The 13,368-nt window shown below is 41.6% G+C and overlaps 1 protein-coding gene across 1 annotated transcript in view; it reads right to left on the bottom strand.

Annotated features, from left to right (window-relative positions):
• LOC145401964 (calcitonin gene-related peptide type 1 receptor-like) overlaps window positions 1-13,368 on the bottom strand; it is a 237,257-nt gene that overhangs the window by 119,892 nt on the left and 103,997 nt on the right. The window lies entirely within an intron of this gene.

Raw genomic sequence — 13,368 nt, 5'->3', positions numbered from 1 at the left:
TCTTTACCCCGTCATTTTTCGTCTCCTCTCGCTACCACCGGACGATTTCGTTCTGCCTAGAGTAGACTTTTTGGATGACAGGAGGCATTAGATGTTGCCTTCATGAACCCATCCGCTTTCAAGATGTTCTGATGTAAATATAATCGTCTAAAACATCCAAGAATAAAACCCACAGGACATCCTCGGGCAAAAGGGTCCAACATTTCACTATCACAGGTTTTCTCTAACTTGCATAAAATCGCCTAGTGTAGCAGAGAATGCAATAGGCTGAATGAAAATGAAGATGTGAAATCCTTCTGTACGATGTCTCTCTCTCTCTCTCTCTCTCTCTCTCTCTCTCTCTCTCTCTCTCTCTCCCATGAAGCAAGCCAGAGTTGTAATAAGCTTAGTGAGCAACTGACTTGCTTAAGTGTCCTCTCATTACTCGAACCGAGAGAGAGAGAGAGAGAGAGAGAGAGAGAGAGAGAGAGAGAGAGATTATAAAACAGTAGATGAAACAAGGTAAATGAGAAATAAAGGAAGTGCAAAGATGCTAAAAACAAAATGGAGACACGCAATTTTATTCCCTTTCCTCATTCACTTTTTTTTCTGTCATCCTTCCTCATTTACTCCCAGATTCTCTCCTTATTCCTTCACGTCATTCCTACTGTTCCTTAGCTTGGTTTCTCTCTCCCTCTTCTATTCCTTCTTTCCTTGCTCCTCCTCTCTCCTTCCTCATCCTCCTTCGTACTTAGTGTCTTGTCTCAGTTTCTTCACCTAATTCCTTCATTTTCTTTCGCAAGAGTCCTTTTCTCTCTCCTTCTCTTCCCTGTCCCCCCTCCCCTCTGTCTGTCTGTCTCTCTATCTGTCTCTTTCTGCCTGTCTGTCAGTCTCTTTCTGCCTGTCTGTCTGTCTCTTTCTGCCTGTCTGTCTGTCTCTTTCTGCCTATCGGTCTGTCTCTTTCTTCCTCTCTCTCTGTCTCTTTCTGCCTGTCTCTCTGTCTCTTTCTGCCTGTCTGTCAGTCTCTTCCTGCCTGTCTTTAATTTCGCTTTCTGTTTGTCTGTCTGTCTCTTTCTTTCTGTCTCTCAGTCTCTTTCTGCCTGCGTGTCAGTCTCTTTTTCATGCCTCTCTGTCTCTTTCTTCCTCTCTCTCTGTCTCTTTCTGCCTGTCTCTCTGTCTTTTTCTGCCTGTCTGTCAGTCTCTTCCTGCCTGTCTTTAATTTCGTTTTCTGTTTGTCTGTCTGTCTCTTTCTTTCTGTCTCTCAGTCTCTTTCTTCCTGTCTGTCTGTCTCTTTTCCTGCCTCTCTGTCTCTTTCTTCTTCTCTCTCTGTCTCTTTCTGCCTGTCTCTCTGTCTTTTTCTCCCTGTCTGTCAGTCTCTTCCCGCCTGTCTTTAATTTCTCTTTCTGTTTGTCTGTCTGTCTCTTTCTGTCTCTCAGTCTCTTTCTGTCTGTCTGTCAGTCTCTTTCTGCCTGTCTGTCTCTGTCTTATAGTCTGTCTCTGCTTAATTCTGTCTGTCTCTCTCCCCCTACTCTCTCTCTCTCTCTCTCTCTCTCTCTCTCTCTCTCTCTCTCTCTCTCTCTCTCTCTCTCTCTCTCTCTGTAGTAATTCCTTTCATCTCCCTCCTCTTTCCCTTCTCAAACGCTTCTTCCATTTCTCTCTTTGTATCTTACATTTTTATTCTTTTCTCTTCCTTCATTATCTTCCTTCTTCCTTCTCTTCCCTCTTTACCTTCTCTCCTCATCCTCTCCTTCTCTCTCTAATTTCCTCTGACATTTCTTCTTTCATCCACTTTTTTCCTGCTTTCTTCTTCCCGGGTCCTTGCATTTCCATCTGAATATTTTTCTTCCTCTCTTCGCATCCTTCCTCTTCCTTCTCCTCCTCTAATTATCTCTTAATGTAAGGTGCAGTATGCAAGAGGCGACACTCAATGATTTCTCATGCCAGAATGTGAAGCAGAGTGGTCACTTTTCCCTACACCGACTAGAAAAAGAGCTGGCCTGAAGCTGAAATGGAACACAGTTACCGAAACAAAACAGTCAAGTCAGTCCGTCAACATAGTCTGCCCTTTCACTGCACCAGCCAGTACATAGCATACTCTATTAATGGAAAGTTAACGAAACAAAAGTATTCCAGCTTGACTAATACAATCGACTATTTGCCTTTGGCCATTGCATCAGTTTGATCAGGCATGTTGCCAGACAGGTTGTAAAATATACAAATGCTTTGACCGCCGTCTTTACTTATTTAGTGGCCGACTGTAGTCCTATAATTTTACTTGCAGTTTTGCAGTTGTTTAGCCTTCATCATCCCAAGCAATCACAACTATGTCTCCTGCTTCTGGTGCTTTCTATGCCCTATTGTAGCAGCGGGGGGGGGGGGGGGAAGACAAACGCTGGCAGAGACAAGCCAACTGGCGAGAGAGAGAAAGAGGACAAAACGTGGGAGGGTGTTGCTACTGAGGCGGATTATGTATGCAACTACTGACTGTCCTAAGGTTATTAGTATGTCACTTTGGTCTGAAGCATTCTTTCATGGGTGAAAAGTGTTGTGAGACATCTGTGTGGTAAGGAAAAGCAACGGAGTAGTCCAGGTACTCGAATTTATTTCTATTTCGTTTCTAGTCGAATATTTGTTTTTGCCCAATGGAGTCTACCACTGAAGTCTACCACTGGAGTCTACCACACCGGAGTCTACCACACTGGAGTCCAAAAAGCTTCAGAGGTGTTTCATGAAACGCTCAATAACTTTGAATTTGAAAAAGAAATGGAGATCAAAATCGACTGGATGATTAGTGATAACGGCCGCCAAAGCACGTTTTATATACTGTATTTTACACAGTTGTCTGACAGCATGACATATCCATCAGGAGTAGTACTGGAAGGCATGTTGCAATGACACAAGACTAATAGTCAAATGTAGTTAATCAAGTTGGAAATTTTATTTCGTTCTCCTTTTATAAATAATTTATTTTATGTATTGGTTGGTGCAGTTAACAGCCTGGCAGTGTGTACTGTATCACACTGACCATTTTTATTTTTGGTAGCTGTACTTATCCCCTTCAGCCGGAAGATGTCTTCCTTCCAAACTGTTTTATCTGTGACGGTTCGAAAAGAATACCGCCCTTCCGTATAACCTCAGCAATAGGCCAGAATCCAGAGATAAGCCTGGGCAATTGTTGACTTGCGTCTCCTACTCACACGCACATTTAGCGTAGGTGAGCCAGGGCCATTTTCTCTGGGGCCAGAGAGAAAACATGGGGAACACAAGGATATTGGACATGGCCTTCCGCCGTCCTACATATCTCACTTTTGACTCTCCGAATCCGAGAGCTTTAATGGATCTGCATCATTTATCAGCGACGACACCAGCAGCAGCGCAGAAGACCCGGGTGTTGCCAGCACACGTGGGAACAGAGGTGGGTGTAGTTTCCTGTCCAATCGCGCGCTGTCCAGTCAGGATTTAGAGTCCTCTACAAAGCCTGGGCTGAGCCTTGGATACGGAGTTGGAGCCAGCTACTCTCAAAGGGGGATTCGGAATATCAGACTTCGCGAAAGATTACTCTTCCTTGTTCAGCCACAGTGAGGCTGACTCATGAGTCAATTCATTCATTATTTTCGGAACAGACGTGCATTCTTGCTTAGGCCTGTATGATCACCTATCAAACATTCAGGACCAACAACAACCTCTAGTCTTGACTCACACACAAGTCCAGATTCTTCAACAAGTCTACTCCCTCGCTGATCTTCCTCAGACTCGTTCTAGACGTTCCGGTACTTGGTTAGTCATGGGTCCCGTCTCCATTTGCCTCCTGTGCCACTAGGGCTGCAGCCGAATTATCCTGGGTGGAGCATCCTGACACCCAGAGAAGAGCCTCCGTAGAGACCACTTTGCCACACACCTGATACATTCACATACGACAATTAAACATCCCTCCACCCACACACACACTATTATACTGTACATCAGTATACTCACCGGCCCTTCAGCTCTCCCTCACGCACACACACACACACACACACACACACACACACACACACACACACACACACACACACACACACACACACATTGTAAGTGTACAGTACGTACGAGGACAGCTTGACCTCAGGAAATGGCGCTGTTATAAGCCTTTGTACAGAGTCAGACGCATTAAAAAATATATATATATTCTATTCCGAATCCTCTCTTGGATATAAAGACACGATAATGTTTAAGTACGAGTAGACAAATAGCTAAGGTAAAATTACACCTGGTGGTGCAGTTTATCGCAGCTTTGCAAATATCGTTTAAGAAAATAAATCCAGTAATTAATGGTGTAGTTACGAATCTTGCTGCCACGACACACGAGTGAGGACATGCATTATGTATTAATGAGGGTGCTGCTGGCAAGATGCAGCAGAAATTCCTTGGTATAGCTCATATGGCTCAGCCGTGAGGGGTTGACATCTAGCGGCGGGGCACAAGCTGTCTATTATTATTATTATTATTATTATATATTTATTATTATTATTATTATTATTATTATTATTAATCATAATCTTAAGAGGCAGAATGGTATAATATTCGACAGCTCACCTTATACCATTGTGCGAGATTTAGCCTGTGTGTGTGTGTGTGTGTGTGTGTGTTTTAACTCCTCCTAGACTGTTAATGGATGTGAATGAAACTTTCCAGGTAAGTTCGTTTGGTTGCTCGGAAGGTTTTCCACCACATACAATTTTCCTGCCATGATTTTCAGAAGTGTCAGCCCCCTCACCAAATTGTAAATTATCAGAAACAGTGAAAAGAGGGCAGATACGACTTTGGTATCTTAGTACATCTGGGGACAGTGATCCCCCCCCCAAATGATTCTTGGGGGTCAGCCCCCTCCCCCCACAAAAAAAAAACGATCAGATATAGCGGAAAGTAAACACATTGATTTCAGCGAAACTTCTCAGGTACGTTCGTCTAGTCTTTAACAAAAAAAGAAAAAAAAATCTATTATTCTTTTAGGGAGGAAGCCCCGTCCAAAACTCATCCTGATACAAAATAGGTGAAGGAGGGGTGATATTGCTTTGATATCATAGTGCATGTTGTAGAATGGTCTCCCATCCAATAACTGCTGTTACTACTACTATTACTACTACTACTTCTACTACTACTACTACTACTACTACTGTTACCACCACCAACACTACCACCAATACTACTACTACTACTACTACTCAGTGAGTGTATATTGGGATATCCCCTTTTTTGAACAAGTATATTTTTCTACTCTTGACAGACATCCCACTATACACAAGCAATCATGGACTCCTTTTATGACGCTGTAATGTTATTTTGTAATTCTTTCAGATCAGCGTGGATATCGCAGGACTGGGTGTGCAGAGTTCATGTGTTCTCTGAAAGTACAAGAAAGAACTGCACATCAACTTTTATTATTATTATTATTTTTAATTATTATTATTATTATTGTTATTATTATTATTATCAGTGGTAGTAAAGTGGTAGTAGTAGTAGTAGTTGCAGCCCTGGACTCATCTAAGCGTGTGCTCGGTAGACTGTAGGCCAATGTTTCCCTTATCCCGCAGTTCATCATCCTATTGTCGGGGATAGGGAGGGAACTTACGGTACTCCAGTATACTCCCTGCTCCTCAGCGCTCTCTCTCTCTCTCTCTCTCTCTCTCTCTCTCTCTCTCTCTCTCTCTCTCTCACACACACACACACACACACACACACACACACACATACCATAATTCTGTACATCGATACAATACCCGACCATTCATCTCTCTCTCTCTCTCTCTCTCTCTCTCTCTCTCTCTCTCTCTCTCTCTCTCTCTCTCACACACACACACACACACACACACAATTGTGTAACAAAAGTATTCTCCCTGACCCTTGAGCTCGTCGTCCCCCTCCCCCCCCCTGCCAAACACATACACATCCTGGAGGAGGTGGCCATAAACAAATTGCCTCTATGTCACCTCGTCTCGCTATCAGGCTGCCCTTCCTCAAACTGTGTCCTTCCTCCCAGGCACACCTAATTTTGTATATATGGAATGGCCACATTTGGTAACCCCGCCGCCATCTCTTATGGATCTTGGTGTTAATGTGGTTGACGTAAAAGGTAATCAATAAGCCGGTGTGTACTTCTGGTAAGTGTGGGCTAACTCCACCAGAGTACTAAATGCACGAAGGCCGCTAACCCCATCCCATTTTAATTGCTAGAAGGGACACCCGGCGTTGCCTGGGTAAAACCCTATGATTGTACAATATCTGGGACCCTGGATGGCCACTCCTTGTGGAAGAAGACTCTCAGGTTCCCATTTTATGCTTGAGCCCATTTTCCCAGAGTTATAATTCTCCATTGACCTAATCCCACCACGGACTTACTTTCCCAATACCCACGCACCCACCAACTCTGTCCACCCATCCCATCAATCTGTTCTCCCAACAAACTGGCTGTAGCTAATCATCATCATCATCATCATCATCATCTAATCTAGTGTTGCCCCATGAGAAGCGTAGAACCTCGGGTTTAGGCAAGTTGGCCCTGATATTTAAGATGACTGTGACCAGTCACACTCATCCCTGAGTGGCATTACGAGAACAATAAGCCCCAATCACCCCTTGGATATAAACCTGCACAGACTCAATCCTATTGGAGCGCCTTAATTACCCACTAAACCACCAGGCGCAATAATTTGGTTATATGATTACCACCCAGGATAGTAAATGGTTTCCTTGTGTTCAGGAAACCATGTGGTTTGCGACTCAGTGTAGAGTCACCTGTGACAGAAGGAAGAGATAAGAATGAAGGACAGAAAGATAAAAGAGGAAGGAAGGAAAAATGATAACATGGTTATTGAAGCAAAAAATTCTACGGTAATTGGCTGCCATCTTTCCATCATGTTGCCCTGAGTACTCGCGATTAACTATAATCTTGGCCATCAGAGGAGCCACTTTGGCATATGTAATGTACACGTTCAAAACGTTTAAATTCGTCGTAAGAAGTTACACCTGTCGGAGCTGTTAAAAGAGTTCTATATGCTTCCCCTTTGATTTCCATAGAGGGCAGACAGACAGGCAGACAAACTCATTCTCTCTCTCTCTCTCTCTCTCTCTCTCTGTATTCAGGGACATCAAACTCCACAGAATCTCCCCGCCGCATTTACCGCGGAAATAAAAATTTGGGTGTGTGTTAACATTTTTGGTAACCGGAGGCCGATTGCACCCGATTTTTTAACACAGTCTTGAAGGTGGCGCATGTTAAGCATATTGCTTCAAAAACTGTTGGGCTGTAATGCACCATTTTGGTTAAATTGAGGGTACAAACAGATTAACATATAAACAAATGGGAATTGTAGTAGTATATAGATTACCTTCTGAACACTCTGGGTATTTCATCGTGATTTTTTTTTTTTTATGCAAGGAAGAAGGAACCAAAGGCCAGGAGCCCGCAAACCTTTCCTTCCAAGATAAAAAAAAAAAACAATAAGAAAGAGAGCCAAATTCAAGATCTGTCATTTTGAGATGTCTGGGCACACTGCGTTTGAAAGACTGGAGATCAAAGGAAGTAGCAAATACAGACAGAGGGAGACAGTTCCAGAGATGACCTGTTGCATAAATGAAAGGCTGGGAGAAACGGTTAACTCTTGCATTAGAGAGTTGGACAGAAAAGGGATGAGAGTTTGTTGCTAGACGGGTGGTACGCACCCGTCGTAGAGGTGGAGGGATGCAAGCAGACTGTTCAGAGGAGCAGTGACCATTGAAATAGCGATAGAAAAGAGATGAAGATGCAACAGTGTGGCGAAGAGACAGAGGCTGATGGAAGCCAGTAAGAGGAGGAGAGTTGATGAGAGGAAAAGCCTTTGACCACTACCTATTGAGAAGAGCTGTATGTGGGGAGCGTCACCACACATGAGAGTTGTATTCTACACACGGGCGAATAAAACCAGTGTATAAAGTCAACAACTGTGCAGTGGTAAAGAAGGTACGGAGTCGGCTTAGCACACCTAATGTACTGCTTCCATGGTGGAAAATTCGATGACTACTTTATTTTGGCAATTCAAATCCATTTTATCCTGATAAGTCAAGGTGGATACATTAAGATATTACAGCCCTGAAACTCACTCACGTACCATGGCTCTTTGAACATGATGCGTATGGGAACCAGGTTGGTTCTCGCCATTCAAGTGAACGGGTCATACTTTATGTAATTTGCACAAATTTATTATCTTAATAGAAAAAGGATAAAACAAAATATCACCATTTAATTACATTCATTCGAATTGCATGTAATATGATTCAGTATACTGTATTCCTAATCTATTAACTCTTCAGACGTTATGGTGCAAAGTAAGTTTGTGACATTTCATTAGTGTCATTATTTATTCACATTCTGAATTGGTCCAATCATATACTGCTGGGTAATTGTTAGTCTGTCAAAGTCAGGATGGGATAACTAACTGTCAGTGTCTGCGTGAGACTCTAGGTGAATTGGTCTCTCCCAACACCCTGGAGTCAAAGATGGACCTACCAACGCCACACTTTTCGATGCAGGTCAGATTTTTTTTTTTTTTTTTGCACCTCTTGTGTTGTAATTTAAGTGTATATTGTAAGCTTTACCTCCATAAATATCCGAAGCAGCGAATTTTGAACTATGATGGTGAATCTGTGGTGATGTAGAAGATATTGCTATAAAAAACGAATGGTAAACTCTCTCGTGTGGAATTCGACGGTACCCATCATTTAATCATATAGATTCGGGATGATCAGGACAATTTAGGAAAAGGATGGTTCGTCAGTGTCAGAACCACTGAGCTCTGTAATATGGAGGGGCAATCTCTGCAACAAGCTTGTGACTTTAGCCATCATACTAAAACACCACACTCGTCGCCTTCACCAAGGTAATGCAATTGGAACACTGTTCTTAGCTTAATGTCCCTGTTTCGCTGTTGCTTCCATAAGCTGTGTAGTGGGCCATGGCACTATATCTTGGCTGTGCAGTGGACCATGGCACTATATTTTCCAGATTCATTGGCTGATTTCAAAAGGCACTGGCGTCAGGTGTGGTGCATAAACATCAGCGCCGCCATGGGCCCTGGCGGCGGACACACAAACTATGCTGCGCTACCCATGAGAATGCCCCTCCATATGATAGAGCTCAGTGGTCAGAACTATCTCCCCACAATTACACAAGTCATGGTCTTGTTAAATGATAACATTATTTCTTTTACACATTTGTATTATGATTACATAGTGAAACAACTCTTAACAACCATCAGGGAATATATATATATATATATATATATATATATATATATATATATATATATATCTATATATATATATATATATATATATATATATATTGTTACATAGCCTATGATTTCATCATCCTTTGTATAATTCTAACGAACAGTATGCTGCATGTTTGATCATGATTCGCCTCGTGGCTTCCATAGTGCCTGTTCTACCTCACTCCCCCCCTCCTCCCTTATAGCAGAGTAAGTCGTTCTTTCTGTTGTTCAGAGCAGGAGTGTCAACTCTTTGTCCCCTATGGCTTCATTTGCGCGTCCTTCTTACAAGTTGTATCAAGCTCTGCCGGCCCCTATATAATGAGCTCAGTCTCTGCATTAATTGCCACTTACTGTAGATCTACGCCTCATTTTGTTCACATCTCTGTCCTCCCCTGTACAGTTGTTATTATTGTGAGTGCTCAGGAAGACTCCAACCATCTAGCAACTGTGTAATTTGAGTATAAGTGTTATTACATTTTTTCTTGTACTGTATAGCATAAAGTGTTAATTCGTAGGCCTAGTGAGGTTTTTGTGATTAATGTAAAGTTTTTGCTGTCAGCCAGTAGTAATAATATTTTGTATCTGTAATAATATATCTTGCATTAACTGAGCATTATCCGGTTTTCTCATTTTATCAGGGCTGACTTAGATAAATTTACTCTTGCTAATTTCGTGTTAATAGCGGCTATTGCAGTTAACCATATATTTAACCTGTTTTTGCCATTATATTATCCTTATGAGTCATGAATGTTTTGTTGTTCGTTTGAGCATTAAACTTTAACTTGTAATTTTACCTAACTCTTTTGTTTTGAACCTGGAACTTTGCGGGACAGTTTTCTCCGTTCCGTAAAAATATAAAATATATATATATATATATATATATATATATATATATATATATATATATATATATATATATATATATATATATATATATATATGAAGAGGTTCATTTGGATTCTGAAGTTTAATTTTGTACTTTAGGAGAAAAAATGTTGAATTGATAAGTTTTTGTTTTTAGCCAATCCAACTCACATAATTTTAAGAACATGCCAAGTAATACATGTAGCAAAACCATCCTACCTTTCTGTCCGAACCATCACCACCGGTAGGGATGGTTTGGATGACTTAGAAACTGGAGTTCGTAAACTGTAGCTTAAAACTGAAAAGAGCTATGGGTTTGATATTGTCAGGCTGAACAACCAAATGATGAGGCAATATTTTAACATAAAGACGATTATACTACAGTGATAATATAAAAGAAGTATGTACTGGACTTTAATTATATTTGTATGATTCTACAGATCTTGACTATGAACCTGGGGACCCCACCCAAAATATTCCCAACTGGGCCCTGCAGCATCTAAGACCGGCCGTGGCTCTGATCCAAAGTTACTACAGTCGCGGCGCGCGACTCTGAGGTTGTTATTATCGTGCCCTGGCAACCTGCCATTCAAAAGTGCGTCTGATTTCGTGTATAATATGAGACGCATGTGATTCGTGTATAATATGTTCGTGTATAATAATATTCGTGTATAATATATTCATGCATAATAATATGATTCGTGTATGATATGAAATCGAACGCACTTTTGAACTGTAGGTTGCCGGGGTACGATATGACAACCTCAGAGTCGTGCGCAGCGACTATTGCTGCGTCTTTACACGCTAGGGTCCTAAAGTTGAAGCCTTGTATGATCTTTGTAGTGTACAGGGAAATATTAGTTATATGCTGAGCTCAGGTTTTGCAAACACTCTTTTAGTCTTTGTAATACTCCCTACCTGCCACCTTACTTAACTACCTGTTACCTAATCATCTACCTCCCAGCCTACCTCCGACATTTATTAAGACCGACACAGACTATCTATCTATCTATCTATTGCCAGACGCCTCAATCCCGTTTGGGGTGGCCACAAACAAATCGCCTCCAAGTCGCCCTGTCCCCCGCCATTTCACTGCCCTGCTCCCAACTCACACCCCCCTCTCTCATATACCGACACAGACACTCATTTAAAATGTTTTGTACCAAGCCTGTTTTTTAGGGGCTGTATAAATATCATGATGACAGCATGTATCACTGCATTTTGAACGTCCCTTCCCGTGATATGAACTTAATACCGATACATCTCTATATAAAGAAATTTGTTTTGTGGGCATGACATTTTCTTTCTTTTTTTTATAGGCATTGTGACCTTGGGGTTTGCCTGAGGGAAGCAACCACTCAGATGAGGACACATTGTCAGGTGGAGAGGTTGCAATGGACAGCTCAATCGTCAAAATTGGTCAGTACTTGCGGTCCGTTAACAGAGCATGAACAGATTGATAAACAAATGGACATACAGAAAATTCCCATTCCGGCTCAGCTGAGCAAGGCCTCAACTACGACTTCGGGAATGAATAGGCACTCTTGTGTGACACGATGCTCAAACAGTTCTAACTCCACTTGTCCTCTGATGCCAACATGATTGATTACTAATGCCAATGCCTAGCTCTCCATTCCACCAACTTTACCATGAGAGTTCTTTCAGAATCGGATTATAATCCCTGGGGCATATTATCCCGTCATGATCGCCTCTTCCCGTATTTTACCCATGTTAATGCCAGGCATTTTCACTCAACTGAAGGTGAGTATAGGAGCCTGGAAGGCTAAGTAGTAGTACCGTTAATTCCCCGATAGTCGGTACAACTCTAGTGTTCTACACCAGTTAATGCCAGACCATTCGATTATGAGTAGCAGATGTTGGAGTGTTGAGCCTGAAATTGAAGGTGTACCTGTAGGGGAGACCGGGTTTAGTTGTTACATGTCCATGTTGTTACACCCTCAATATCTCCATAATTATCCTATAGATAAGGATGTGGTCGTTGCCATGTTATGCAGCTTTCATGAAAAGGTAGAGCCTTAAGTGGCAACTTGAAGGCGTTGCTTGAGTAGGAGCTACGGGAAAATAATTGATATTTTATCTGTCTTTTTTTTTTTTCCATGTTCAAAGTTATTTTCATATATCAATGTCACTTGTTGATGCAGCTGAGTCACCTGGTGAGTGGAACCATATACGAATATGTGAAAAGGCTATGAACTTCGCAAAGGTTTATGGTGGTGGAGTCATTTTTATAAATATACAATGACCAAGTGTACCGAAAAAGAGTGTTGGGTTTGGTTGTTATGGGTTAGTTGTTACAATATCAATTTACTCCATTCGAGAACAACTGTACTAAATTATTCCAATATTTTCAGCTAATCACTTCAACCATGCCTGGAATTACCCAAGGCATACAGACTGTCATGGAGGTAGCAGTCAAACGAGTTATGGATAATAATCATATAAAAGTGTTGCAGATCATGACAGTGTAAAATAAAAGTAACATAATGGCTAATGAACGGTGTTGGTAAAGGTATTCTTTATGAAACGACGTCATTGTATTGTACAGGTTAGAAGAGATGAATTAGTGGTGGATAGAAAAGCATCATTATATTACAAGGTTAAAAAACTCCAATTGAAACAAAAAGAAAAATCATCATAATGAATTTTAAAAAATAAATAAATAAAGATCCAGAAAATGGCGACATCGTGCGGAGTCGTTTAGGACAGATGTACTACAAAAGCAGAAATTGCTTTATTTGCAGAAGAGTTTTATCCTCAGATGGTCGGCTCTTTAGTACTGTATTCCAATTAAGGTCAGATGATTTCAAACACGTGAAAAGTATAGGAGCCTGAGAGTGCCAGTGCTGTCACCGCTAACTCTATCATGGTCGGAACAACTCCACTATTGTATTCCAGCTAACATCAGACCATCCCCCATTGCTGAACTTTTTAAGCGTTTCAGTAACACAGAGAGTAGGCCAGCATACTCTCCTGTGCATTGACCTAAAACAGTCAACGCCAAACTACATGCACATTACACACAACACTTTCTTTTCTAAATTCCGTAAAAACGGAGTTTCAACACCCAGTCTCGGAATCCCCGAAGGGGAGGGGTTAAAATGCCCACCCTCCTCCCCTTTCCCGGAGATAACCATGCGAGATTCATGGAACTATTGTCTGACTCACTCTGTATTCATTTCTGCAACGTTTGTGGCATTTCCTCTGGTTTTCTCCCTTT

This window comes from Coenobita brevimanus, chromosome 57 (genome assembly GCF_032717465.1).
Source record: "Coenobita brevimanus isolate Jiangsu-jjx chromosome 57, ASM3271746v2, whole genome shotgun sequence".
In the NCBI taxonomy this organism is placed as follows: domain Eukaryota; kingdom Metazoa; phylum Arthropoda; class Malacostraca; order Decapoda; family Coenobitidae; genus Coenobita; species Coenobita brevimanus.
Note: the sequence above shows the minus strand (reverse complement) of the source record. Positions and strands in the feature narration are given on the sequence as shown.